The sequence below is a fragment of the Choristoneura fumiferana genome, chromosome 29 (assembly GCF_025370935.1).
Source record: "Choristoneura fumiferana chromosome 29, NRCan_CFum_1, whole genome shotgun sequence".
Lineage (NCBI taxonomy): Eukaryota > Metazoa > Arthropoda > Insecta > Lepidoptera > Tortricidae > Choristoneura > Choristoneura fumiferana.
Window position 1 is genome coordinate 9087807 of NC_133500.1, and position 14014 is coordinate 9101820.

Consider the following 14014-nt stretch of genomic DNA (forward strand, 5'->3'; position numbering starts at 1 on the left):
CGTTTTTAGTTTTGCAAACCTTCCCGGGTTTCCGTCGGGAGTGCTTACTAATTGTAAAGTCAACACTCGTTGTTTGTGCTCCCTGTTTGTTCAAGGCGCTACTGTTTTAATGTTTGGCCCTGAGGCGTGGAGGGTAAAAAATTGGTGTGAAGGAGACAATTGTAATCACAGTGGGGCTTTGATGCGTTTCAACCGTCATTTCCACTTACGAAAATCACGTAATTATAATCATGATTTTTTCTTATCTGTGTATTTCTAATTTACTTCGTTCGCTAGCTTTGCCTAATAGTGAAGAGAATGGTAATATAGTTTTTGTTTTGAAAAAAAAAAAAACTTTCTGCCGGGATCGTTTTTGCGGCGCATTCTTCTTGGCAATTATGGTTTTTGGAAAGCGCTGGTAGTATAAAAAAAGAGTCATGCGAAAAGTTCAATATCTCAAAAACGGCTGAACCAATTTTGATGAAACATGTCTAAGTACCAGCGCTAGAAAATCTGATTTCAAATTAAAAAACCGCATTCAAAACAGTCTACAGGTTTATGAGCTACGGTGCCAGACAGTTACACAGACAGACAGACACACATAGCGGTCAAACTTATAACACCCCTCTTTTTGCGTCGGGGGTAAAAAGAGCCCTTTGTGGTTGTGGCCTACTTACGGATTAACAGATTATATTTTTCAGGGCTACTACGAAACTCGAAACTCGAAGTTCGTGTCGTGTGGTCCCTCTGACACTTAAACTATTTAATTCGAGAGCGAGAGGGACGGTACGATACGAACTTCGAGTTTCGTAGTAGCCCTGCAGGCCCTATACTACGAAGCGCAAAATTCGATCTTCGTATCTTGCCATCCCGCTGAAACTTATATCATTTAATACGAGATTGAGAGGCAAGGCACGAATAAACTTCGATTTTCGAATTTCGTAGTACCCCCCAGCAGCGCACGCGCTGCTTTGCGGCAGCCTCTGCGAGATTATGGTAGCGAGCGATCCGGACGGACCTTCCGCTCGCAAAATAAAAGAAACTGAAAACAAACTTTTATTCCATTCTTTTTTTCAGTATAAAAATGGACATATCTGCCAATTACAATTAATGTTATTATTTTTATATTTTAGAATTTTAATTACTATTATTTTGCCATCAAATTAAGATTATTTCGTTTAATTCTAATCCAATTTTTGTAATTTAAATTTCCTTTTCCCTTTTTTTAACTTATACAATACGTAAGACTTGTTCTAGTGCATAATTTATTTGTGTCAATCGAATAAAAAGATCGTTTGCCATCCAGTCGTATAAAAAAAAAAAAAATATATGACTATGACTATGACATAGTCTCCGGCTCATTGGCGCATTTAGCCAACTTGGCTACTTTTTAACCTGACACGTGCTAGTCTAACCCTGCGCGTGCCCTAAGCCTATCGCGTACACAAACAGAACTCTCACGCCCCCTAATGGCAGCGAAAACTATTGCGGCGTTCAAAATAAACAGCCGATGGCAATGTGCAATGTTTTCAAGAATACTACAAGTGTTAAATTTTAAGTTAAGTGTTAAGTTAAATTTTAAAGTCGGTTCAATCTAGATGTGAAGAAGCTTTTATCATGAAGTAGATAATGATAGCGATTGCTATTGAATAACAATGGTGCTATACTAAAATATTACTACGTTTAGAAGAAAAACAAATTAGGTGTAGGAAAAAAAATGATAGTTCTCTGATTTTCTTTAACAAAACCTTTAGTGAAGTATCAGTTTTTTTCGTAGGTAGGGTGTAGGTGTGTCTATTTTGCTTTTTAACCGTTACATATTTATTAATTAGGTACACTACTAGAAAGAATGTGCGTTATTTGCTGCCAGCTTAGAATTATGTCAGAACATATGTATATATAATTCATCAATTTTCTATTACGAGTTTATATTATAACTCATACAAACGTAACAATTTAAAGCCGTCAAATATATGAATAGCAAATCATCGAAAATGCACAATCGGTAATCAATTGAAAACAAACGCAGAGTGTTACAAGGAAAACGAATCAAGTGAAAATTGCGGGGGCGACAAAATAAACTCAGCGATGTCACCACTTTGGGGACACGAGGGTTTGGGTTAAAGAGGCCCCGTTCGCAGCGGGAGGGTTCCCACGGTGCCTCGGGACCGTTTAGTATTTATGTGGAGGTAAACAAATGTAGGTATCATTACGAAGAATAATACAAACACACGTACAGTGTGTTATTGGCACGCGGGTAGTTCTTGACACTATGAACTGTTGGATTTCTTTAAATACGACTAATTTAATAAGTCACATTTGATATCTGTCAGATTATAAGAAAATGTTGGAAGGATGAAGATATTGATAATAGCCAGTCAAATTTCCGCGTGCCATCACGCCGTGCGACTTATTTTAGCACGGCGTGACGTCACAGGCCCTACTTCCGAACTGCCCAACTTTGACTATTAAGTGGCATTTTATATGACTTTTTTTACTGCCCGAGACACTAAGCTAGACACGATGATGGGAATTCACTACACACCAAACATGCTCACTTTTTCGCCATTTTCGCTGACTGTTTTTATATATCAAAATATCGAGAAAGTTTTGAAAAATCAAGAGTTTTATCCCTGACTTTGGATTTCTAGCAAATTTCCCTGATTTTCCCTGACTTTTCCTGACCACCTTGAGCTTCCCTGACCTTTCCCTGACTTACCAGAAAGTGGACACCCTGTTAAATAATTAAATGAGCCAATCGCAAGCAAGTTTGTAACGTCAAACGGAACTCACGTTTATAATGCCATCTAGCGACATTTCACCTGTCAAGAAACCTTTCAAAATCAAAGTCAAAATATCTTTATTCAATTTAGGCTATAACAAGCACTTATATATGAATGTCAAAAAAATCTGCCACCCCGGCCTTAAGCTTTGGCTAAACTAAACTATTAGAATAACACGATCTCAACCTTATCCGAAAGAATTTCCTTTTAAGCTAACAAAACTTTTTATACGCATTAAAAAGTTATCAAGCCGAGTAGCGAAAACTTTTTCCAGTTGTATCTCATAAAAATGACGTTTACTGATAGTGGCTGAAGGTTGACACGGCATTGCATTAAAGTTAAAAAAAAAACATGGCTTCCAAGATGGCCGTCAAAGGCGCCGCCGGTAGCAGTATCGAGATATGATAAATTATTATTTTTAGTTGATGGTTGCAGTATGATTGTGGACTGTTGGTGTGACTTTGTAGTTAATTGCATGTAATTAAGCTGCAGATGCCATTAATTAAAGTTTAGGTATATTGTGTGCACTAATAAGTAATATAACAAGATAAGATACTCGTACAATATTAAAGAAGATGGAGCCTCGGCTATTGCACTTAACATTTAGAGTAAGTTTCTTTTTACGAGCACGTACCTATTTAAATTGTAATGTTAAATACATATTATATAGAACCGAACCCATACATGTAAGTAAGTTATTGATTGCAAGTAAACTTTGATCCACTTCCAGTTCTACCGTTTTGAGAATGGACTTGTCTGTGTGAGTCTGATTATGGAGCTAGAGATCCCAGGTTAAAATCCCGGTAAAGGCAGACATTTATGTGATGGACGTTGGACATGTTTGTATTCGAGCCATAGATATTATGTAATACTGTTTAATTTAAATATATATCCATTTATTCATTGTTTAGCACTTTATAATAATAGCTTTGGTTAGTTTGGAGCTAGGTTGCGATTACGTTGTGAATTATACTAAAGACATTTATTTATTATTACATATTATAGTATTTATAAGCTACGATAACAACGCAATAATCAAATACCGCCAGCAAAAAAGCTCGAGTTGAAAAAATCTTTAACAAAATTATTTATTTTTACATTTAGGATTACAAGACACAGCCATTGATTGACACTTTTAATGCATTATGTAATCTTTTAATAATTCGTTATCAAATCCGATATCCGTATACAGTTAACCTCAAAGGTGGTAATACCAACTCTATGTTGTTCCCGCTAAGGCTTGTCACATGAGTAATGCGGGTACCTCAAACCGGGCCGCGATTTCACGCATGTGACGCACCTTTACTTTCAATTATAATAAATGTGTTTTATAATTCATTAGTCCATCTGAGGGCACCGTGCGGCGGCCTGGTTTCGTGTCCTTCACCTTTCTTGTTTATATCTCGTCAATAAGGGCTAAAAGACCGGTAGATGGCGTTAGTAGGTATCGTCAGGTTTTTTTTGACGTTACGGTCTTGTTTGCGATTAGCTAATAACTAAATTACGTTACGTCAAGAAACCTCACGATGCTAACGCCATCTAGCGAGTAGCGATATTTCGCCTGTCTTTTGCCCTCATTTTAAAAGCATGGATCGACTGTTCTAGTCAATAGCGTGAAATAAATATTTTCGTTAGATTAGTGTTTTTATTAACAATAATAATATTATTATAAATTTACGGAATTAAGATGTGTTTTTTTTTTATAACAGAAGAGCAACCTTTTTTATTACACGACATTGTTGATGGCCAGTACCTACCAACTTAGGTTCAAATAATAAAAAAAGTTTATTCACTTCTCATGCTCGTAAAGTTCGTGTATATGCTGGATTTAGGCGACATAAAATGACTTTTTATGCTCTAATGCATAAAGTAACTCTTCGTCTAAGACCAAGGTACTCGGGTGTTAACAGCCACAAACAAAAAAGTTTCGTGGTATATATATTTTTAATAATTTTTATTTTATATGAAACTAAAAATCAATCAAATCAATTTCAATAAATGAATAAAAGTAAAAATACATAATTATATAGTAATTCGTGAAAAATAAAAGATATGTACCCAGTAAGCCTACAGTTATTGTTTCCACTTTTTCTATTTAATTTCCTCTTAATCGAAGTGAAAAGCAGAGTGTAAAACTCGAGCATTATGGTGATTTTCCACCGGCGAGGCGAGACGAGAATTGAAATTTGTATGCATTCTAGCGCGCCCGCCGCAAGCCGCCGCGGGCACCGCCATACAAATTTCAATTCTCGTCTCGCCTCGTCTCGTCTCGTCTCGCCTCGCCGGTGGAAAATCACCTTTAAACCCGTTTTATACCCGCTCGGGTGGCTATATGAACGTCTCGGGTATAATGGCTTGTTTTATGCTCTCATTGTAAAATCTACAGTACAGTATAAGTAATAGAAAACATGCTCATTCCAATCGGTCCGAATCGTAGGTGCGATAATACTGTGAAGTGTATTATCTAGATATAATTCAGCATTATAAATTATGGAATTTTGCCGCCCCCCAAAATTGCCGCCCGGTGCGACCGCCCCCGCCCCAACTACGCTACACCACTGCTATTCCTTTTTCTCTTCCTTGACCAAAATGTAAAGAATATAAAAGCGTGTTCCGCAGTGCAAGAAACCCAGCACGTTCGCATCGATTATTGAATCCTGACAAGGTAATCCCGCGGTCACGGTGTCGGTTACCTGCTGTTTGCTGTCTCCATTGGCACCAACGTTATAAAAATACAGTGGACGTAAGCGCTCGGTTGTTTTAAGTGATAAACGCTGCGTTATAGGTATGGGTCGTTACGTGACTTGAGCGAAACGAAACGAAACTGGTGACAAGAATCACGTCACTGGTTACTAAAACCAGTGATTTTAGTAACCAGTTTCTTTCACTGCCTGCAGTGACGCGTACAGAACTGTAACTGAATTAGAAATGAAACTAGTATTTAACGTAATTTGTTACAAGCTATTGAGCTATGACGTTATTTAACACAAGCATCGTTTTTCGCTGTAATGTCAATAATTTCATAATCTAAGAAATAAATCGAAAACCATTTGGAGAAATAGGCTTTGTGAAGCGTTTTCAGTAATCAGATTCCAAAAATGTGATAAACTGAATTAAATAAACAAAATTGAAGTAATGACCCTCATTTGACCCCTGCGGTGTCTCGTCACAAAGGCAGTTATAAAGCAGGTCTACACTCTTAAGCAAATTGACAGTTTGAAATGTTGCTGTCCTGCTTATAATATCAAAGAGTGACAAAGATAGAACTTTAATCACATGATGCGCACCCGGCTTTAAGCAGTTGTAATTTATCGTAAAGTCCGAAATGTATACGAGTATTTCCAATGTATTTTTACAAATTAAATTATTAAATTACTACGTTATAAGTAAATACAAAAGAATTTAAATATCAGATTTAAATAAAAATATCTATTTACTATCACACCATTAAACAAACAGGAATAATCGAAGCTAAAACAAGAGAAATAAATAAAACTATTTGTCATGGTTCATTTAGGACGCTTAGGGTCCTAACAAACAAAATAAAAACTATAGGTTATTTTTTGGTGCATCCCAATTGTCGCTTGACGTGAAACCAGTGATTTGGTTATTCAGCACATCACCAGTTACTGTATACGGTGACGTGCAATAACGTCCACCTCTACTGCGTTAAACGCAATGCGTTTGTCGCACATCAATTTATAATTTAACGTTTATTTCAGGCTCTAGTCCCATATACCTCGTGTTAGTTACAGTCTTATAATGATAATGTTAGTAGTTTAATTAATTGCGATTGAATTTATCAAAACAATAAAAATAAATAGGATGTCATAGTTCTAAAATTAAAAATAATACAATAATAGTCAAAATAACAGACAATTATTTAAAATTAAAATTATAAAGAATAGTCGTTGGATCACTGAAATCTACCTATCCTATCCCACTAACATGCCGGCTACAACAGTGCATAATTTGCATCAGATAGTCTAGTTACCAAACATTGTCTTACTCGGTCAGCGCAGCGGCGAGCGCATGCATTATCTGTACCCTTAGTGTAAGTTTTCGGTTACAAAATACGTCTCGATCGCGTTCGCGTTAAAATCTCAATTGGTATGGAAACGCGAACATCGCAAACGTTCCACTAGAGGCGCTGTTCGTGTTTGCATACAAATTGAGATTTTAACGCGAACGCGATCGAGACGTATTTTGTAACCGAAAACTTACACTAAGGGCACTGATACAAAATTAATGTGCGTCAAACGCATTGCGTTTAACGCAGCGCTTATCGCATAAAACAACCGAGCGCTTAATAGACTAAATTGTAGACTATTGTAGTGTATCTAAATAAAAAAAAACCTTCGATAGTCTTTTGCGTTAAGTATTATTGCCAAGTGTCATATTCTTAACCCTCGACGCAAAAAGAGGGGTGTTATAAGTTTGACCGCTATACACGTGTCTGTGTATTTGTGTGTCTGTCTGTCTGTCTGTGGCACCGTAGCTCTTAAACGGGTGAATGAGTTTTTTAATTTTATTTGAAAGCAGGTTTTCTAGCGATGGTCCTTAAACATGTTTTATCAAAATCGGTTCAGCCGTTTTTGGGATATTGAACTTTAAAGTGACAAAGTCGGGGGTTTTACAACTTTTTGTTGGTTAGGTTATACCTAACCCATTCATTGCCGAGCGCCAAATTACGTACTTTGCCGTGATGCCAACACTTCTGTAGACAGACGCCCATCGGAGTCCTCGGCGTTCAGATAAATTCTTAAAGTTCAGACGCCCATTGGCTTCTGCGGCGTTATATTAGGGTCCATCAAGACGCCGATGGGCGTCAATGGCACTGAATGGGTTAAACAAACATCATGAATCAAAAAAGGTTTTATCAAGGGTTCTGCAGGATGAGATGATGCTGATGACGATGGCTGTACTGTACTATAGAAATATGGATGACGCCGTCAGGATATTTTGTAAGTGGGGCAGTGTTACGAAGCCGTAGAACATAAGGCGATTAGTCCAAAGGGGGGTTGGAGCTATTAAGGAATTTCGTTCGGCACAAGTTTTTGAGATTGGTAACTTTTGATTTTGTACCCGGTACATTTCTATAACCAGAAAGGGGTTATCATAACATAAACTACGTCGGACATTAAGGGGGGGGGGGGATCAGGCGGTTTGTGACACAGGATCAAAAATAAATGCTGTGCCGTAATTTAAGGGTGGGTGGCGCCAAACGATAGATGTGAAGTGAGTATGACTATGTTGCAAAAAAAAAGTTTGTTTATTCCTGTTCGATGTAAAACAGAACACTTCTCAACAACAGAATAACTGCGAACTGTACAAAATATATCCAATGTATATCCGGTTTGACGGACCATGCCTGTACGGAAGCGGCTAATTTTTATTAATGTTATTGCACAAAAGTAAACAAATATTCCATTTCGTTTTAGATCGAATCGATTCGAATCGGCAGCAAAAAACTCCCTGCGAAGCGATAAAATGCTATATTATAGCATAATCAATTAATATGATGCCGCCCAAAAGATTAAAAAACCAACTGGCCGTATATAATTCTAAGGGATGCCAATATACAATGAGAAAAAAATAAATTTCAAAAAAAGAACGCCCAGCTGCCAACGTTACGGGAGCGAGACGACAATGAGGAATAAAGGGAGCGAGCGAGATGGAGTACGGATTAAAAAAAGTCCGCGGGATTAATTTTATTCTCGTATTAAAATGTGTATTCAGTTTTTAAATGGAAAAAATGGCGAGTCGTTAATTTAGTTCGGTGATTTACAACGGAATCGCGAGGCTTTTGAAAAAGGAAATTAAACGTTTTCCCTAAAATTAGGGAGTTTCTAAATATGGCAACATTTTTGTTTGATCATTACGCAGATAACATAAAATGTTGCCAGGAAAATGATGGATTTCTGAGACAGATGGCGAAGCTTGGTTGATGGTCCAAATTTTCGTTTTTATGTAATGATGGGAAAACGAGGATGATGGTCACCTGATGGATAGCAATCACCGCCGCTCTTGGACACCCGCAACACGAGGTTATAACAGGTGCCGGTACCTATATTGTTGTAGAGTGATACGGCTCTTCGGTTTTAAAATACATATATATGGAACACATATTAGAGATAGAACAGAAGAAATTAGAAATTGATAAGTGTGTGATTGATAAATATTCAGAATTGTGCAATATTCCTTCCTAATAAATACCTACCATGAAGATAAATCTATAACCCTTAAATGTATACGAAGTTAGTTAAGCTGTTAAATTCGAAGCTGTTAATGTTATCCACAAAACGACACAAACTTGTTATAGCCAAAATATATGTTTGGTTTGAGTCTGACAAAAGTAAATGTATTCATGACAGAAAGAGACGAATATCTATAAAATGTTAACTTATGTTAAGTAATAGTTGTTTATGTTAATAAAGCTTAGGTGGTTTTTTATATATCTAAACCAAACCTACGATAAATACCCCCCATTAAAAGTAATCAAAGCTTGAGTTCCCGATTTATGAACTACTGTAACATTTTTGCCTGTATCTAATTTCACTTACACCACATAATAAAAGAAGATATCTCGAAACAATGAAATATCTTACAAAAAGGCCATTTTGTAAATAATAGGTAACTAGCTATGACAATGTCAAAAAATAAACGAGCTTTATTTTTTTTTGACAAAAGAAAGATGTCTAAGGATTTAAAAATATACAGAGTTTTTCCATAAGGCAACCCTTTTTGGGATTAAGTTTTTTTCGGGGAACAATAGTTGGGGAAAAAATGGCAAAGCATTTCTTGGTGTCTTGCATCTTTGTGCAATGAGGGCTATGGTACCAGGGGACCATAGAGCCTAAGGGGACTTGAAAACCCTTGAAGTATATCTTAACATGCTCGAACGCCTTCGATGATAGAGTCGGTTTGGTTTGTTTTTTAATTTTTACGCATCTTGTAAGTAATCTAATGTTAAATATCGAAGTAAGAAAAAGATTAGGTAAAGGCACTTGTCTCACCGCCAGCGAGGAAACGATTGGCTATCGACTATTTTCTCGCTCAAGAAACGAACAAAAGATATAAGATCCTGAGTGAGTAAAAGAGACACATATATTAATAGTTGATCGCTGGCTGTTCACACTGTCGGCGAGAACTCGCTCTTACATCTTTTGTCGCAGCGACAAGAGCTATAAAACTCGCTGAGCTATAGATTAGAGGTGGGTAAATCCGGATCTGAAGATTCAAAAGAGTCAGATCCTCAAGCGGATCCGAATCCCTTAATGACTCCTTTCAAATCTTATTGACTCCGGAGTTACTAACTCCGACTGGATCGAGCGGCTCGCCTCGCTCGTGATCGCCGTCACGCTCACTCACACTGACTCGCTCCGTCCGCCTGCTTTCGCTCTCGCTCGGCTCGGATCGGATCGGCAGGGCTACTACGAAACTCGAAGTTCGTATCGTACCGTCCCTCTCGCACTTGTATTAAATAGTATAAGTGTCAGAGGGACCGCACGACACGAACTTTGATTTTGGAGTTTCGTAGTAGCCCTGCGGATCGGATCTTGGACTTGGATCTTATTATCTATGTTTGGTTGGTCAGTTCGGTTCGGTTCGTAGTAGCCCTGCGGATCGGATCTTGGACTTGGATCTTATTATCTGTGTTTGGTTGGTCGGTTCGGTTCGGTACTCGGACCTGCTGGGCTACTCCGAAACTCGAAACTCGAAGTTCGTGTCGTGCGGTCCCTCTAACACTTACACTGTTTGATACGAGAGCGAGAGGGACCGCACGACACGAACTTCGAGTTTCGAGTTTCGGAGTAGCCTTGCTGGACTAACGAACGAATCTTTCTCTCTCTCACGAATCTGTACTTCAGTTCAGTCAGCGGGTGGGGCACCGCAGTACCGCACCGACACCGACCGACCGAACCGAGCCGGGGCGGATCGGCCATAGATAACCGGAGTCAATAAAGGAGTCGGATTCAATAAGCGGATTCGGTACCGACACCGGAGCTGGATCTAGTGAGTCAGATCACTTCGCGGAGTTGAGATTACCCATGTCTACTATAGATACTCGCTCAGCGATGTCAGCTTGGCGGCCGCCCCGCACGAGCGAGTCGAATGGAGCGAGTAATCGCCCGTCGCACGCGAACACTCGCTTACAGCCGAGCGACAAAACTACACTCGCTTCTCGCTGCTCGCCCACTCGTTTCTAGTTACTCGCTCTACTCGCTTCTCGCCCATCGTCGGCGGTGGGACAAGTGCCATAATTGGTTTTTTTTTATGCTTTAGACTGTAAGTACTTTTCTTGTCTGTATTATCTTGTATTTTACATAAGCATTCTAAATTTAAAGCCATTCCGACAAGGAATGGGTTAAATTCGTGCGTGTGTGCATATAAGTAGGTATTTTTCTACGCCTATCAGCGCGAGCGCAGCGGCTGGTGTTTGTGCAAATTCCTCTGTTTACTGCGTGCATCCCTGCGCGGTTTGTGTCTCCCTGGTACCTATAATGGAAAGTGAAACAAACTCGCATTCAGAAACCGACCTCGTGGTACTGGGGGAACAGGAACGTGAGAAGCCGAGCTACGTATCAAGGCGGCCCAAGAGACACCGCGAGGAAGTCACGCAGGCTGACTTTAGTCAATTTAAAGAAGATATGAAGAGCATGATTTCAGCGATGTTATCGTCTCAACTAAAAGAGATCATGAAAAATTCGGAAACTCTCAAAGAGATCCAGCTTACAAACCGAAATATTGAGGACTCCGTGACCTTTTTATCCGGACAGTATGACGAGTTTCGGAATAAAATACACAGCCTGGAAAGTCAACTGGAGGAAGAGAAAAATAATGTCAATTTATTAGAAAATAAAATAGAGGAACTGCAAAGAGAAAGTCGTAAAACTTACCTTGAACTAAAAAATGTTCCAAAAATACCCAATGAAGCAAAGGACGACTTAATTAACATGATGCTAACCCTATCAAAAACAATAAACTGTTCTTTTAACAGATCAGATGTAAAGGATATATACAGAGTGCGCCCAAAACAGGACGGCAACTACCAAAATACTACTATTATCGTCGAGATGGTATCAACCTTACTAAAAAATGATATTTTAAAGATGTGTAAGGCTCATAATATTAAGTACAAGGGAAGCCTGCGAGCTAAGCACCTGGGCTTGAGGATCAATGAGGACACCCCTGTTTATGTGACTGAGCAGCTGACTCCGAAAGCGGCACGACTACACTTTCTCGCGCGTGAACTAAAAAAGAATAAGCTGTTTAAATATTGCTGGACCAACTACGGCAAGGTATATCTCAGGCAGGAGGATAACTCGAGAGTCATCTTAGTGCACAGTGAACCCCAAATTGTGTCTTTGGGTAAGGAGACTGCCCGTGCAGTGCCGCCTGGCGATCGGGCTCAGAATGTGAGTATTTCTAATAATGATGCTTTGTATAGTAAATCAGCGCAGACTGGGCCTGATTGTGCTGGAAATACTGCAACCTGACTGTCTTTTCTTCTGTTTTTGAGAGTTAAAACTATAGTATATGGTAAATATTGTACTTTTCTTCGTAACTATAAAGAACTACTAAAAATATGTAAACAAACTACTCACTCACACGTATACTTACACAATATTTTACATACACTTTTTACAAATACATACTCAAATATATACATCAAACTCTGTGGAAACAATCACTACCAAATTAAAAGTTCCTTACTCAGATACATTAAAATTCATCTATACCTGCACAATAATCACCTGATCAATATTTATAAAAAACAAACAAAAAATACCAAATCTAACCTACAATCGCTTGTTATGCCTGCTAGTTTTTTGTCGACTGCTAATTACTCCCTATTGTTTAACTCAACCACGTGTATAAAAACTTGTTTTTATTTTAACTTTCAAACATGAATAGTACATGTTTAACTTTGAAACAAATAGATGAACTGGAAATAGCACAATCTATGGAATGCCGAATAGAGGACGTTTCAGGCTTGGCTAACGTATGTAGACAAGACATAACAATTATATCTCAAAATATAAGGAGCATATATCGAAACTTTGATGACTTAGAAATATCGTTGGCCACTCTTGACTTTGACGTGGATGTTTTGGTTCTTAGTGAATGTAGATTAAGCCATCATAAACCTATTCCTCAGATAAATAGTTACACAGCTTTTTCGACGAGTAATTTACTCAACCAAAATGACGGCGTGGTGATATATGTTAAAAATATCCACAAGGCAAAAGTCTCTGAAATAAAACTCATACACGCATCATGCCTAGAAGTATCTTTATTTAATCTTAAAATATTAGGTATATACCGATCACCGTCTTACAATAATGCGGAACATTTCATAAATTCTTTGAACACTCATTTAGAAAACATAAAATCGAGTAAAAATGTAATTCTTACCGGTGATTTAAACATAAATCTTACTCAAAAAAATAATGAATCTTCTTATGAACGCGCAAATAGACTCAATTACTTAAATATGCTGTCCACACATGGATTATTGCCTGGGCACACCCTACCAACTAGAGACAAAACATGTCTCGACCATTTCATGTTAAAAATAAACAAAAATTTAACCAGTGCATCTATTTTTATTTTAAATACTACAATTACGGATCACTCCATGATATTTCTGAAGTTGTCAAAATTAAATAAAAAAGATAATAATTATAAATATAAAAAAACTACTGATTTTGAGAAAGCACTTTTTGATCTAAAACAAACAAACCTAAGCAACCTTTTGACATATACTGATCCTAATCTTCTAACTATACACTTAATTGACAAAATTACTGGTTGCTTACAGCAAAACACTACTACTACAATAATTCCTAGGAAAAGTCGTACTATTAAACCATGGATTACTAAAGGCATGTTAAGGTGTATTAATAACAGAAACAATATGCAGAGAAAACTACGATTAGATCCTTATAACGAAGTACTAAAGATTACTTATAAAAGATATAGGAATTATTGTAATAATTTACTTAAAACTCTAAGGCGTGATTATGACAGGGATCGGTTAAGCAAAGCAAAGAAAAACCCTAAAGACTTGTGGAAAGTGATAAACAATATCACTTATAGGAAACCTAGTAACACAGATAACTTAGAATTATTAGACATAAAATCATCTCCTGTTATCGCAGTTAATCATGTAAACAATTATTTTTCTAAAATTGGAAAAGCTCTTGCTGAAAATATAGTACCAAGACCTGCTCCGCCGCTAAGTAATA

The 14014-nt window shown here is 37.7% G+C and overlaps 1 protein-coding gene across 1 annotated transcript in view; it reads right to left on the minus strand.

Moving 5' to 3' along the window:
• Positions 1-14014, minus strand: part of LOC141444372 (uncharacterized) — a 77009-nt gene that overhangs the window by 22285 nt on the left and 40710 nt on the right. The window lies entirely within an intron of this gene.